The sequence below is a fragment of the Panulirus ornatus genome, chromosome 12 (assembly GCF_036320965.1).
Source record: "Panulirus ornatus isolate Po-2019 chromosome 12, ASM3632096v1, whole genome shotgun sequence".
NCBI lineage: Eukaryota > Metazoa > Arthropoda > Malacostraca > Decapoda > Palinuridae > Panulirus > Panulirus ornatus.
In genome coordinates, this window is record NC_092235.1 from 47,710,637 (window position 1) to 47,727,072 (window position 16,436).

A 16,436-nucleotide genomic window follows, 5' to 3' on the forward strand; every position below is an offset into this window, starting at 1 on the left:
CATAACACTTCGTTTCACAGATGATGATTTCAGCGACGCCTGCTTCGTCAAAACTCATTTTCAGCCAAACACTGTTTCGGTAACTCCAAGTCTCGACACATTTCGCCTCGGCGACTTCCCGCTACGCTGTCACTCAATCATTCCGGCGACGTCTGTTAATGTTGTCTAGGTCAGGACTGGTCGGGTTATAATGCATTGTTTCTCTATTATTTTTTGTCCTCTTCAGCAGCTAATATACTGTGCCGACAATGATCATCCCGTGTACGATGGCGTAAGAGGATTATTGAGGTCGCAAAGGATCTTCGTAAAAAGCCACAGAGAGTATATAACCCTCACATCAAATGCTTTAAATTCGGCCCAGAACATGAGTTTACACAGAGTAGATTCAGTCGTCTATATACCAAGTGGATACGTCCTCAAATTCCAAGTTATCTTACCAGGAACTATAAGCTGACGTCACATGTCTTGGACAGCCGGCCCAGTTTTCACATAGAGCAAGACACAGTATTCTCATGTGTGTCTGTATCTCTGCCTACACGCTTTAAGCTCATGTGATTAACATATCCAGAGAAGGTAAAACATCAAGAGCGCCGGTACCTTTATCCCAGACATAATGCAGCAATAACAATTTGTAGTTCAGAGATTCTCATGCTTTCTTCAAAGCCAGTTGTCCTTGACACATTTCACTATGACGGCAAAGTGATCCATTTATGCCTATCTGTTTTCGCTGTTACCTTCAGATATATCTGGTAATTCTCCCCAGACAACAATTAGTAGCGTTCTGTTCGACAACTCGATACCATGTTCCACAGCATCTCCAACTGGAGCAAATTTGGCTAAGGCATCAGTTTACATCATGCTTTCGCAGACCAACGCGACAGGGATTCCAAAACAGTTTAGCTTGAATGCCTTTGCCAGTAATGAGCCCATGTGTATATCTGGCTTCAGAGACCAGCATGTAACATTCTGGTCTCAGGGTATTTAAGGCAGGTAGTGAGGACACAGGGTCACAAATAATTCAGATGTCCGTTGTGGCTCTCGTTCCTGCAGGCTCAAGAACGATGATGAGTGTGGCGAACAATTCAGCTTCTAAGGTTGGCTATCCATTTATTTACTTTTAAAAATACCCTTTACTCTTGTGCCGCCGGGGTGAGTTAGAGGCAGCACTTCCGACCCCCTCTTTTTTTTCAGTTTTTTAATATATGTCCTCAGTTTCCCGTGTTAAAGATGTAGCGCCTGGAACAGACGGAGAAATAGACTCATTCACTTACATCTACTCTCTAGCTATCAGATATGATGCACCGATACCAGTCCCAACGGACCCTTCTGTGGTTTCCACTGACCACTTCAAAGAAACCTGGTTCAACCCACTGACCGCACGTCGTCCCCTGTATACCACATCGTTCCAATTCGCCCTATCTCTTGCATACCACAAACCCTCCTGCATGTCAGGCCCCTTAACTCTCAAAGCTTCTTAAAGTCCATCCATCTACCTTTTCCTTAGCTCCCCCTTTTTTTTTTTTGTCCCCCCACACCTGGCATACGTACCGTCTTAATCATCATCCTCTCCTCATTCACCTGGCTTTGTCTGGTGTGTGTGTGTGTGTGCGTGTGTGTGTGTGTGTGTGTGTGTGTGTGTGTGTGTGTGTTCCTGCGGTACCTGTGCTGAGATCTGCGACACTGGTGCTGACGCCTGGCGTCGGTCCGTAACAGAGGCGGACGTAACAAGCACCATCGAGAGCCTCGTAATGACAAAGCCACATCGGTGATTTGATTACAAAAGGCTCATCTGCTTTGTGTGGAGGATTTAGTAATAATACAGTTACAAAAACTATGTTCAGGTTGCTGAAACAAGAGCGACTCGTACACAAAAACACTACTGAAACTTTGTTCACAATAATTAGGCGTTTTGCAGAATTCCGAATATGCAAAGCAGTAATCCAAGCCGGACAACATCTACAGCAATTAGCCCTTAAGGATTATCTTTCTTTTTTCCAAGTAAATCTCATAACTTTAATGGCTTAGTAGCACGAGTGAATTGGAGGTCGTATTTTCCCTCTTTTCTTGAATCTGTGCGACAGTCATTTGAGCGAGTTGGGTGAGGGAGGGAGGAAATGATGGGCGGGATGCCTGCCACTATACACCGTCATATGGGAAGTTCTGGAGCAAGAGTTCGGTTTTCGGTTTTCGACGTATTTTGCGAGTGGAGAACGAGTATCCAAAACGAGTGACGGCACGAAGATGCACTCAAGCTGCTAATGAACCTCACTCACCTGCTGTCGTAATTTCGTAGTTGCGATGGCATGGGTAAGAATCTGAGCCTTTTCAAAAGTCATTTAGAATCCCTCGAATGAGCCACATTGGTACCTAATCCCCTACGGTGGTGTACAAATATATGTTGGGGGATTCGCAAACGAAGAGAGTGTAACTCTAATCCGACTAATCATTATACCCACATGGTATCTAAAGGGATTGTATATTCGTTACCAATTACCAGGCCTGGTATCTGACGAGAGGCGGGAGGGAGAACAACGGGAGATTAACGTCAGATAATCGCCAGACACCTGGGGGATTAGAGGTAAGTTCCTCACAGTAGGATTGGTTTGGGCAGAAGACTGGGTAACGGGCCACTGGAAACCTGAGGATTACAAGAACTGGTGGTGGGGATTTTCATGGGATTTACTAGACCCATCGAAATGGGAGGATTTATGGATGAATCCTTATTGTTCTAGATGAGGAGACGATGTGAAAACTCAATTATGAAGTGTGACAAAAGTCACTGAAAGTTGATACTGCGTATGGATGGAAATCATTCAAATATTCACTGAAAGTAAGAGTTTTGGTATGAAGGACTTGCTGGCCAGTCGGTCGTCATCAGGGATTTATTCATTCTTATTATTCTAAACAAATAACTGGAGCAATTAATCCATTATCTATTCACCCTGAGACCCAACCGGCTATCCTGTTTACACAAGGAGCAGTAAACCATGTATATTACCGTTGCATCAATTCCTGTATTCCGCAAAAGAAAAAAAAGGATCGAATACCCAACAGATCTAAAACAATAATAATAAAAACAACAACAACAACAACAACAACAACAATAACAACTATGGTATGGTGTCTGTTTGTCTGTGGGAGAGTTTAACCAATAACCTCACCTGTAATGGTTGGGTCAGAGATCTGTGGTATGGCGGGTGTAGTGATGAGCGATGTAGTAATGACGACGAGAATGATACATCGCCTTTGCCGTGCAGATGAGGGGTGTAGTGAGGGAGGGCACAGTGAACACACACAAACACCTATCCACGCCGTGTTCAAGGCTGTCGTCGGCCAGGCAAACCACAGCACATGCTCAGTTCCTCTTGTGGTGAGATGACGGAGGTCAACCACAACAATGTTTTCCAAAGGATGGCCAGGCCTGGCGGCCGCCTCTTACCTGCTGATCCGCTGTCCTCTCTACACTCCCCAGGGGAGGTGGGGAGAGTGGCGCGAGGGGGAGTGGAGGAGAGAATCCTACTGAACACAGCGGTACGATCCTTGAGCACGACGGTACGATCCCTGAGCACGACGGTACGATCCCTGAGCACGACGGTACGATCCCTGAGCACGTCGGGACGATCCTTGAGGAGGACATTATGATCCTTGAGCACGACAGTACGATCCCTGAGCACGACGGTGCGACCCCTGAGCACGTCGGAACGATCCTTGAGGAGGACATGACGATCCTTGAGCATGATGATACGATCGCATAGTGCAACGATATGGCCCTTGATATGATGACCTGGCCTTTGACCTACCCAATGAGAGCCAGGTCAAAGGTCGGGTCACTACACCCAAATGTTGCATCGTCATGCTTGATTGGTTTGAGTGGGAAGATGATGGGGAGAGGGGGAGAAGGAACGAACATGGGGCGAAAAGGGAAGAGGAGAGAATGGGAATGGCTGCTGAAATGGGGAGGTGAAAAGGGGAGATTACCTGGTGGGATGGGGAGGATATATTGAGGGTGGAGAGAAGGGGAGGAGAGGAAGATTGTGGTGTGACAAGGGAAATGTGGAAAGGTTAACAGAGTAAGGGGAGAGGAGGGAGGAAAGTAATAGGGAGGAAAAAGAAGAGAGGCGGCTGAAAATGGGAGGAAAGAATAGGGAGAAGAGGGAGAGCCAGACCAGAGGATGAAAGGAGAGGAAAAGTGAGGAGGAGGAGGAGGAGGAAAATGTACTAGGTTAGACCTGAGCAGTAAGAAATGGTGGAGTTGTGGGTCTAAATGTATAAAGTTGTGGGTACATGCAGAGTACAGGGACGGCGTCCAGGCGAGAGAGAGAGAGAGAGAGAGAGAGAGAGAGAGAGAGAGAGAGAGAGAGAGAGAGAGAGAGAGAGAGAGAGAAGGAAAAGATAAGTTCCCTCACATGGGAAGGACTGGCACAGAGCCGAGTGAAGGGATGAGACGTGGGTTTACATGGTCCTCTGATGAGGTTGCTGGGGGCTGGGTGAGTGTGAGGGAGGGCAGTGGGGCTGGGTGGATGGGGCTAGAACGAGGGAACAAGAATGAAGACTTAAGAAAAAAAATGAAAGACGTCAGACGTAGTCATCACAGGAAAGAGGTCAAATACGAGTTGGAGAAGTGGGATTAAAGTTAGTTTACAGAAGGTTAGTGAGGGTTTCAGACCCCCAGAAGCACGGAAGTTGGTTAAACAAAGGAGGTGATTAACAAGAGCTTACACAAAGGGGGGTATCAAAGGTGGTTAGTATGGGGGGGAGCGGGGCGAGGGGTAGATACTTTTTTTTCACTAATTGCAAAAGGATGGTTGAGGGGGGGGGGGCAAGAGATTGAGCGAGACGTGACTATGCTGCAGGTGAGGAGGAGACGAGACGTGGTGGGGTTGAAAGACTTCCGTAAGGGAGGGAAGTATGGTGTGGCCAGACGTCGAGAGAGAGAGAGAGAGAGAGAGGGAGGGAGGGAGACGGGGCTTGATGGGAGTAACATGGAGGTGAGGAGGAGGCAAGAGGTAAAGACGGAAAGTTCCTCAGAAGGTGATCACGAAATAGGAAAGATGAGGAAAGGAAACAAAGAGGAGTGGTAAGTAGGGGGGGATGAGACAAAAAGAAAAAAGGAGGTACAACAGAGAAAGGGAGATAAAAAAAATGGAGTGGTGAAGATAAGTAAGGAAAAGGAACACGGGAAATAAGAGGGGGAGAATTGTAAAGATGATAAGCAAAGGGAGAGAGAGAGAGAGAGAGAGAGAGAGAGAGAGAGAGAGAGAGAGAGAGAGAGAGAGAGAGAGAGATAAAAGGAAAGAGAAGATGAGAAAATAATCACCTAAAATTGATAAATGGAGAAATAGTAAAAAGGGAAACAAGGAGAAAGGGAGCCAAGAGGACCAAGGGGGAGATGGGATTCTGTAAAGAGCAGTGGCTGAGCGAGGAGAGTTGAGACCTGAAAGTAAATAGGAATGGAGAGGTCTGAGGGAGAGCAGAAGGCGAGTGCGGAGACCTGGGAGTGAGAGAGAGAGGTGAAAGTGGAGGCTAGAAAGTGAGTGTGAGGTGGGTGTGGATGCCAGAGAGCGAGTGAGAAGTGAGTGTGAACGCGAGAGTTAATGAGAAGTAGACATGAAGACCAGGAAGAGAGAGAGAGAGAGAGAGAGAGAGAGAGAGAGAGAGAGAGAGAGAGAGAGAGAGAGAGAGAGAGAGAGAGAGAGGTTAATGTGGAGACTAGGGAGAGTGCGAAGGTTGTGGGAGGGAGGGAGGGGGAAAGAAGTTAGCGAGACCCAGCAATGAGTGGGGAAAAGTTTTAAAAGGAAAAATAAAAAACATTACAATTTTTAGAGGAGAGGAAAGAAGAGAGAGAGAGAGAGAGAGAGAGAGAGAGAGAGAGAGAGAGAGAGAGAGAGAGAGAGAGAGAGAGAGAGTGTGTATGTGTGTGTGTGTGTGTGTGTACGCATACAGGAGTACAGACATCAAGAATCACCCATCAAAACCCATACAAATGGAAATGGTATTTGCCGCTGGGAAACGAGACACGAATCTCTTCAGGAAGCATCAGAATAACAGTGAACTGACACTGAACAAGATCAAGGGCGAGGTTATGGTATTTGGAAGCTAAAAAAAAAAAATGAACATAAGATTAAACCAGAAGATACCACTACAAACAACAGAACTGAAATATCTTGGGAGTCAAATCCTCAACCACGGGGGTTTCCAGGGAGAAATTACTGGAAGAAAAAACAGGTAGGGTTACATACGTTATCCCACTTACTGAAGGTAACGGAAGTGTCAATATAAAAAGACACATTCAACATCGAACTCTCGCAAACATTCATGGACATTTATGGAGCTGATAACTGGGACGTAACCAACACCGACATAAGGAGACCGATAAGGAGATAAATAAAGGCAGTAAGGATTATTCTGGGTAAAACAAAGATTAAGAGAATACGAAAGGAGACTAAGAGAAAACACTTCATATAATACCACCAATTACCAGAACTGCTCAGGTAGAGCCGAGTGAGACACCGGGAGAAGATGAACCTCAGAAAGAAAACACTGAATAGCATTTCAGTGGCCACCGACTGGAAGACCAGCAGCAGGCAAGACTAAAAAGACATGGGGTGACGACGTCCAGGAATTCTGAAAGAAATACTGAATTTTGGAAGAGTAGTTCGACCGCTGGAGGATGGGAGGGTATTCCACGACAGAGCAGAACCGCGGGACCGACGCTTCTCACTGACGGGCTGGAAGCCTAACTGGGTGGTTGGAGGAGCAGGAGGAGAGAACATACACAATGGAAGTCTTCGAGTTGCAGGAAGTAGCACAAAGAGGTCACAGGCAGGAAGAAAAACATAACAAAAATGGTTTGGAACTATATAAAGAGAGACGAATCTCCTTTAAAGACACAAGGAATGATTCTGAGAGGGAGATCCTGGATGCCTGACCAGCGGAGTGTGGAAAGGACGTAATGGGGTGCTTTGGGGAGGAGGAGGAGGAGGAGGAGGGACGGGTGGAACACCATAGGGTTTAGGCGGGGAGGAGAACTATGGCATGCTGTGGGGAGTGAAGAAATGGATGTGTACGGGGTGCTGTGGGTAGGTGAGGTAGGGGGTGGGGGGAAATCAATGAGCTGCTGTGGGAAGGTGAGGTAGGGGGTGGGGGGAAATCAATGAGCTGCTGTGGGGAGGTGAGGTAGGGGTGGGGGAGAATCAATGAGCTGCTGTGGGGAGGTGAGGTAGGGGTGGGGGAGAATCAATGAGCTGCTGTGGGGAGAAGAGGGTAAATAAATATGGGTGTCTGTGTGACTGGGAAAGGTGGATAACAATGGAGTGCTGTGTGGGGAGGTGAGGAGATGGTGCCCCTTACCCACCCTGCTGAACTCCAACATCTCCGCCTTCTGAGTAACTTGTTAAGTCTTGGGGGTGGGGCCCCCTGTACCGTTAAGGCGGGGTGGGGGGGGGGCGGAGCCCCTCGTCCTCCTGGAGTACGGCAAGGGGAGACTGGGGGAAGGCTGGGCCCCGGGGGGGAGGGGGGGGGTTGGCTGTGGCACTAGAGGGGATGCTGGGGTGGACCTGGGATCCTCGGGGGCCGTAGCTCCCCGCACGAGGCTGAGCATCGATCAAGGGGAAGTCTCCGGGGCGCTGAAGAAATCAATAAGGAGTTTTTCTGCTTTCGCTTATGTTATGGGTGGTCCCCAGTCCTGGCTGCTGATTGTACCAGTGTCGCCGGCTGACTCCTGCCTTAACTTGATCTGCCAGTGTGTGTGTGTGTGTGTGGGAGAGAGAGAGAGAGAGAGAAGAGAGAGAGAGAGAGAGAGAGAGAGAGAGAGAGAGAGAGAGAGAGAGAGAGAGAGGGAGAGGGGATCATGCGGTGTTGAAGGGTTGGAATTAAGTGTGTGATTACTGTTTGTGTATAACAGGGAGAGTTTTAACACTCGTGTTGCCCCGTCTCTTGACCCCGTACATATACCATGTTCTGATCTTGAGTGTACACACACACACATACACATCCCAGCTCACATCAGGGACAAATTCATCAACCTAAAGAGGAGGATGAAGAGCTGGGTTGCCAGCGAGCTGGCTCCCCTGTCCGAGACTCGAACCCAGGCCTGTTGGATTGGCGGGTTTGAACGATATCCACTGAACTACGGCGGTTCGCCTCGAATTGCGTATTTGCAATCACATACCTGTGACTCTTCAGGGAGGGAGTCTACACTCGTGGGGCCCCATCTCTTGAACATTCTACACTATCAAACATCTTAAACCTCTGTATGCTGTCCACGTTCACTATCTCGTACCTCACTTTATTTCTCTCTTTCAGTACTCATACTATAGAAGTGCTGTTTACATCCTCTGAAATAAGTATCTTGTTTGATTTTACTTTCTATAAAAGGCGTCCAGTTCCTCTATCCTTGTATCCTTCGATCATATTCCGGGCACACGTCATCAAACTGGCTTACAGGCTTAAAAAAAGGTTGTGATCAGTTCATCCCTAACTCTTCTCTCTTCCATAGCGGGCATATATAAGGTTTTAAACCTTTCTCTATAACGCAGTTTTCTTTATTCTGGTGCCGTCTTTGTAGCCTTCTTCTGGTCCTTATGTACCAGTACTTTGCGCTTCTTTAAGCTCAGTGCTGTGTGTGTGTGTGTGTGTGTGTGTGTGTGTGTGTGTGTGTGCAATCACCTGAGCCAAGATAACTACGTAAAGTAAGAAAGATCATCTATTCATCAGGAGCGAGGTATGGTCGATCTGGTGTGCACCACTTCCATACAGTTGACACTCTCGCTCGGGTGTGAACAACATCAGGCAAGTGCTCTTAAAAAAAGAGTTCCAGGCGAGCGGTGGCACCCCAGGTGTGGCTGGACCAGTTGGGTCATGATGATGATGATACACTGGCCACGGCAAACCTCCTCGGCTGACTGTATATACTAAAGGTATCAGAAACAGACAAATCTTCAGATCTTGGACGAAACATTAAAAAAGGGAGGAACTAGCCATGAACGGTGATGAAAAAAAAGATAAAAAAAAAAGAATGAACCAGTGGTATTTGAGGAGGTGGGAAGTTAGTTGAAAGGGAAATGTCGTATTAAAGATACGAGAAGGTAAGTACTTGAAAGGAACAGGTCGTAGCAAAGACATGAAAGGGATGGTGTCGTACGTAGAGACAGGAGGAGGTAAGGACATGACTTTTGCCTCAAGAAAACCCCCTCATCCACCCACCCTTCGACATCCTAACAAATGCAGCACCAACCAATCATATGGCTGTTCTTATTTACGTGCATTCTGCGAATGATTTTGAACCTATGGTGATAGTGTGGCGCTCCAGAACCCCCAATTGTCAAAGTCTATTATAATCATTTTGAGTGACGCTTGACTTAACTCCATCCACAAATAAAAGATATCGTTAAAGATACTTATTGTCGAGTATATACACACAATATTTTGGAATTTCTGCATAAAGTGTTTCCAGACAAATATAATCTGTTACGTAGCGCGTTAGCTCTGATCAACATTCAGAATAAATGCTTTAAAACAGGTTTATGTGATGGGGGGAAAAAAAAGTAGTAGTTTGAGAATAGAATTTTTGTTCCTCTCGAACTTTTTCTGCTGTTGCAGTCTATCATCCTCTCCCCTGACAACAACACATCTTGGCTGTACCTGTGATGTCCTTTTTTTTTTTTCAAATCTTGTTGAACATTATTTGTGGCACGAGCCTGACTTTATCCTCTTATACTAAGCATACTCTTATATTGAGAATAATCTTATACTGAGTACACTTTTATAATGAGTACGCTCTGAGTACACTTTTATAATGAGTACGCTCTGAGTACACTCTTATAATGAGTACGCTCAGAGTACACTCTTATAATGAGTACACATACTCTTATATTGAGTAGACTCATACTTGAGTACACTCTTATAATGAGTACAATGTTATAGAGTACACTCTTATACTGAGTACACATATAAGAGTACATTCTTATACTGAGTAAGGTCTTACATTGAGTACACCTTTAGATACAAGTGCGTGTACATACATAGACAGATACACAAAGGATGACAAAACACACACACACACACACACACACTCACTCTACTACAATGCAACTTGACAGAACAAATAAGCTGACGGACCAAGCCTTGTCATTATCTTGCCCCGAAGAAGCGAGTGGGCAGTGGAGTCCAGACGATGATGAATTAAAACACCTAACTCGCCCAGTGAGGGTGGTGGGGAGAGTAACTACCTCTTTAACTCCCCCTAGTGAGGGATGTGGGGGAGAGTAACTACCTCTTTAACTCCCCCTAGTGAGGGATATGGGGGAGAGTAACTACCTCTTTAACTCCCCCTAGTGAGGGATATGGGGGAGAGTAACTACCTCTTTAACTCCCCTTAGTGAGGGATGTGGGGGAGAGTAACTACCTTTTTAACTCCCCTTAGTGAGGGATGTGGGGGAGAGTAACTACCTCTTTAACTCCCCTTAGTGAGGGATGTGGGGGAGAGTAACTACCTTTTTAACTCCCCTTAGTGAGGGATATGGGGGAGAGTAACTACCCCTGTAGCGTCCAGTGTTGGACCTGAATCATGAATCCAGTCACTTTTATTTACGGTTTTGAAATCCTGCGTTTATACGATTTCTTCCACTACATCTGCGAGAATACAGCGCTTACAGAAATCAGCTGTAATGCAATCGAGTACATTCGTATCTCTGATGCAGCTGTACCTCCGCCACACACTAATGTCTGCTGTAACTGTGCTTATTATTTTTTTCTTATATTTTTGGTGAGCGTCATTTGTGGTACATTCCCTTCATGAACGATGGTTAAGACATGTCATAGCTTGAGGGTTATGACTTTGAATAGTCTACAGTAAAACAGGGTTGCAGGGTTAATGACCTTCCACGTAGGTGGGTTACTGGCCGTTAAACCCAACATAAGATCAAAGACGTAGATATGTCGATAAACCAGACAACGAATGGATAATGACCGACTGACAACAAGGCCAGGTACCGTTAACCACAGAACTGTTCGTTAACCTCTTGAGCACGTTTACCTAGGAGGAGCCTCTGCCACGAGACAGGGATAACGCGTAGCGCTCATCGCAGGGATATGTATCACTCAGGATGAGGAATCATGCGAGTCGCATGTCCTCGAGTGTTGTGTGTGTGTGTGTGTGTGTGTGTGTGTGTGTGTGTGCGTGTGTGTGTGTGTGTGTGTGCGTGTGTGTGCGTGTGTGTGTGTGTGTGTGGATCAATGACAGCAACTCATGTCTATACGAGGCAAAAAAAAAAAAAGACATAAAGCTTATTCAAGGAGGGGAACACGACAGCCGCTGTTGCGTTGCTTCACTAACTCCTCCTCCCCCAGCACCCAGGCGGGTGGTAACCTCCCTGGTCGGTGCAGTAGGCTGACCTTAGACCTGACCCTTGAGCACAAGGTTAAAGGCTAGGCCATCACACCCAAGGGGCGTACAGTTGTGTTCGATGGTCGTACCGTCGTGCCCAAAGATCGTACTGATGACCAGGGATCGTATCGTCGTACTTAAGGGTCGTACCGTCGTGCCCAAGGATCGTGCCGATATCCTTAAGGGTCGTACCGTCGTGCTCAAGGGTCGTACCATTGCAGGGACGGCGACCTAGGCGAGACCACACCTCTAGCGCACGACCCCCAGCATGATGATGTACTCCCTCCCCTACACACTGCTCCTCACCGTCTTGCTTGGTCCCCCTATCCACGTTAACCCGCCACCTCACACTTCCTCTCCACCGTTTAAAACTCCACCATACGACAACTGGCCACCTGTTAACGGATAAATGATGAAGACACGAACGATAAATAAAGCTTTCGTAATTACCTCTAACCCTTCTGAAGACAGTAATCACTACGATGGACATCCACAACCAATCTGGACTACCTCGTCCGCGCCCTTATACTTCCGCTCACTGTTTCCGGTGGCTTCCTTTGTGAGAGCGTCCTGCTCTCCCTCCCTCTTCCCCAGCCTGAGGGAGAAGACCTCCGCTCTTACACACGGTTCGCACCAGCCACCCTCCTCCTCCTCCTCCAACACACCACTCACCACGAACGTCCGGCTGCAACCGGCGCTAAATGTTCGCGGGGGAGAACCAAGCCTGGCGGCAGCCGCCCTGGACTCTGAGGGCGGGGGAGATAGATAGATAGATAGATAGATAGATAGATAGACAGAGATAGATAGATAGATAGATAGATAGATAGATAGATAGAGAGAGAGAGAGAGAGAGAGAGAGAGAGAGAGAGAGAGAGAGAGAGAGAGAGAGAGAGAGAGAGAGAGAGAGATCCGCACGACCTGAAGCATTCCTGTTCGTGGAGTGCGAGGCCTCCAGTACAGCGCCGATGATCTTCGTCTCCTACGGTGTGGCAATATCTATTCCCGTCTCCTGTAAGCATCTATCTATACCTGAGACCTATTTATATGCATATACCTGTTGTTTGTCACCGCCTTGCTCTCGTCCTCCTCCCTGCGCCTTCCCATTGTCTTACAGACCTTCTTCTTGAGTCTGCTCAATGAACCACTCGGGGGGGGGGGGACACAACCACTTCTTGAACGCAACAGTTATACCATCTCCTGTCCTTCTGTTAACTAATTACTAAAGCATATTCTAATTGCCCGCAAAAAAAAGGAAGCCCAGTGATCACCGCAGACTTTGTTCTTTCGTTAAGGGTCGAGATGTAACAAATATATAATTGTTCTCATCTGTAGGTTTATATGGTACACTGAGAATGCGACACCTTGGTCAGTCACACCTCCAGAGTATTGCATCCATAAATGGTGGTTTTCCATTCTCATCGTTACTCATCGCCCTAATCCACATGATTGTCGTAATGGATTATTCCCCCACCACCAACCCCTACCCCAACTCTCTCCTACATTACCAGTACTTAACATTTTACAGAACCTTAAGTGTACAAACGCGGATGTGTATGAACACGAATACAGTGCATATGAACGGGCACTTTCATTGAAAACGTATATAATACCCTCCAAAGCTAGGATTCGAACCCGGGATCTTTTGCGTGGTTGTTCCTTATGACTGTGAGACGAATGGTACTTGGTTACTAGTACTCGAATAGTCATTTCCCTATTATGGGCGATCATAGCCGTGCGGTTAACGTTCCCACATACCACGCAAAATGTACCGGATTCGAATCCTGTACGCGGCAGTCAGCCTACACCGACCCAGATGTTCATCCTACCCTCGGGGCTGAGCACCTGGGTACCTGATGTGTGTGTGTGTGTGTGTGTGTGTGTGTGTGTGTGTAAACACATAGGAATAAAGACATGGTGTACAGACACAAGATTAAGAGAAGGGGCAACACGAGTGTGAAACTCCCCCCCCCCGAGACATATAGTAATCACACACACACACACACACACACACACACACACACACACACACATCACATCACACCACATCTCAAATCCATGGGATCTCAAGAGCAACAGGCAGGGAGCCCATGGTCTGTCACCCCAGCCTAGACCTGGCGTAATTAATTTCAGTGTTTCACTTTCCAATGTATTACGACATGTTCCTCCCCCTGCTCCCCCGTCGGATGCCACTTTCACTCGTCAACACATGGTGCATCAGTCCAATATATTATCACTATTATTATTATTATTATTATTATTATTATTATTATTATTATTATCATAATTATTATTATTATAATCATTATTATTATTACTATTATTATCATCATCATACTAGATCGCCGTTTCCCGTGTCAGCGATAGCGCCCTTAATTGCTAAGTGATAACAGATCTCACTAGAATACTACTGCTATAAATAACGTAATGCCCCATTGTACTCGTAAATAAAACATTCTCAGTTCCTAATTCACTGATGAATTATCCTAAATCCTTTAAACCACTGGCATATTAATCACACCTTATAATCACCTAATGGTACGTTCAAACCCTCTAAATCACCTTTGAATTTGAACTCTAAACTCTTTAAATCACTTTGAACTATTCATTCTAATTCCTGAATGCGCTTGTTAGAGAATTATACTAACTCCTGTATCACTGCTGAACTATACTAACTCGTTAAACCACTACCTGTTCTCCGCTCTAATGGCCTAGCGTACCTGTTAGTAAAACAATCCAAAACTCCGCTACGTCACGGATAAATCATCCCAGACTTTTCAAACACATTCTGATCCCTTACGTACTCGTACATGAAACATACAAAGGTAATATATTTTTTCCGTTGAGAATACTCCAACTTTCCGCATCATTCATTAATCAGACACGCTCACGGTGTGTAGAACATTACTGTAACAGCCCACGCCAGTGTATAACACGTAGACGAAATTTTACATCATACATTGCAATGTATTATGGATAGATTTTATTTCCCACTTCTCCTCTCATCATCACTCCTAAATAATTTCCTGATCATAAAAGTAGACATCTAAAAACCACATGATCCTATATTGTCACCCTCGAAACTAGTTGTGGATCATTTATTCCAATATCCTTAGCAAACACTGAACAGCATATTCCAACCCTCTACAAATGATTCACATACAAGTAGTCGAACCCTTAGTCTATGGAACATACATTCCAACCCGCTTGGAACACTTGGGAATTAATCGTTCCACCAATCTCAATCATTCATGAATAAACATTCCAAAAACTCATGACTCAAACATTCTAACATCCATTAATCAAACATAAATCATAGATTCCAACATCATATAATATCAACCAAATAATTATACGTTCCAACATGTGAAAAAGCCCATCGGTTACTATATAGTCCAAACATCCTGAACTTTAAGAATTATACTTTCTAAAATCATATTACCATATAATTCCCACATTACCATTAGCCATAGTATTAATGCTAAAGGCTTGAGCCAAACCCTAGTTAGCCGCCATCTTTACGAAACAAAAGGAAAATGATTTTCATACGAGTCTGTTGTATACGATCTTGCCTGGCATCACCTTGACCATTCATTGTCTACAGTGCAATCGACAGATGATGTCAGCCCACAGCAAAGAGACGGTATACAGTCATCTATCTATCTATCTATATATATATATATATATATATATATATATATATATATATATATATATTTATTTTTGTCGCTGTCTCCCGCGTTTGCGAGGTAGCGCAAGGAAACAGACGAAAGAAATGGCCCAACCCACCCCCATACACATGCATATACATACATCCACACACGCAAAATATACATACCTACACAGCTTTCCACGGTTTACCCCAGACGCTTCACATGCCTTGATTCAATCCACTGACAGCACGTCAACCCCGGTATACCACATCGCTCCAATTCACTCTATTCCTTGCCCTCCTTTCACCCTCCTGCATGTTCAGGCCCCGATCACACAAAATCTTTTTCACTCCATCTTTCCACCTCCAATTTGGTCTCCCTCTTCTCCTCGTTCCCTCCACCTCCGACACATATATCCTCTTGGTCAATCTTTCCTCACTCATTCTCTCCATGTGCCCAAACCATTTCAAAACACCCTCTTCTGCTCTCTCAACCACGCTCTTTTTATTTCCACACATCTCTCTTACCCTTACGTTACTTACTCGATCAAACCACCTAACACCACACATTGTCCTCAAACATCTCATTTCCAGCAGATCCATCCTCCTGCGCACAACTCTATCCATAGCCCACGCCTCGCAACCATACAACATTGTTGGAACCACTATTCCTTCAAACATACCCATTTTTGCTTTCCGAGATAATGTTCTCGACTTCCACACATTCTTCAAGGCTCCCAGAATTTTTGCCCCCTCCCCCACCCTATGATCCACTTCCGCTTCCATGGTTCCATCCGCTGCCAGATCCACTCCCAGATATCTAAAACACTTCACTTCCTCCAGTTTTTCTCCATTCAAACTCACCTCACAATTGACTTGACCCTCAACCCTACTGTACCTAATATATATATATATATATATATATATATATATATATATATATATATATATATATATATATATATATATATTCCTACGAGTCCACGGGGAAATGAAACACGATAGTTCCCAAGTGCACTTTCGTGTAATAATCACGTAAGCACATAGCAGAGAAAACTTCAGTGTGGGTGACCAATACATGCCATAAGCCGCGGCGGGATATCATAGGTCCAAACTGGTGATGGTGTGTGGTGGGTAAGTAGCTCTCAGTCATGGTCTAGGAAGATGCTTCAAGCGACCATGGCTCCCACTCGCCGGCAGTCAGGCACGAGTCACCTTCGCTCGCGTCATGAGCTCAAAGCACGATGCTCCTTACCTTCCTTACCACGCCCCTAGACCACGAGGCAACGACCATCGTACCAGAGGCTCGTAACACATTATACCACATTATAATAACGTCAGGTGTGGTGGGCTGTGACAAAACATGTCATGTTGACATGATGGGAAGGTTCGCTGTCGACC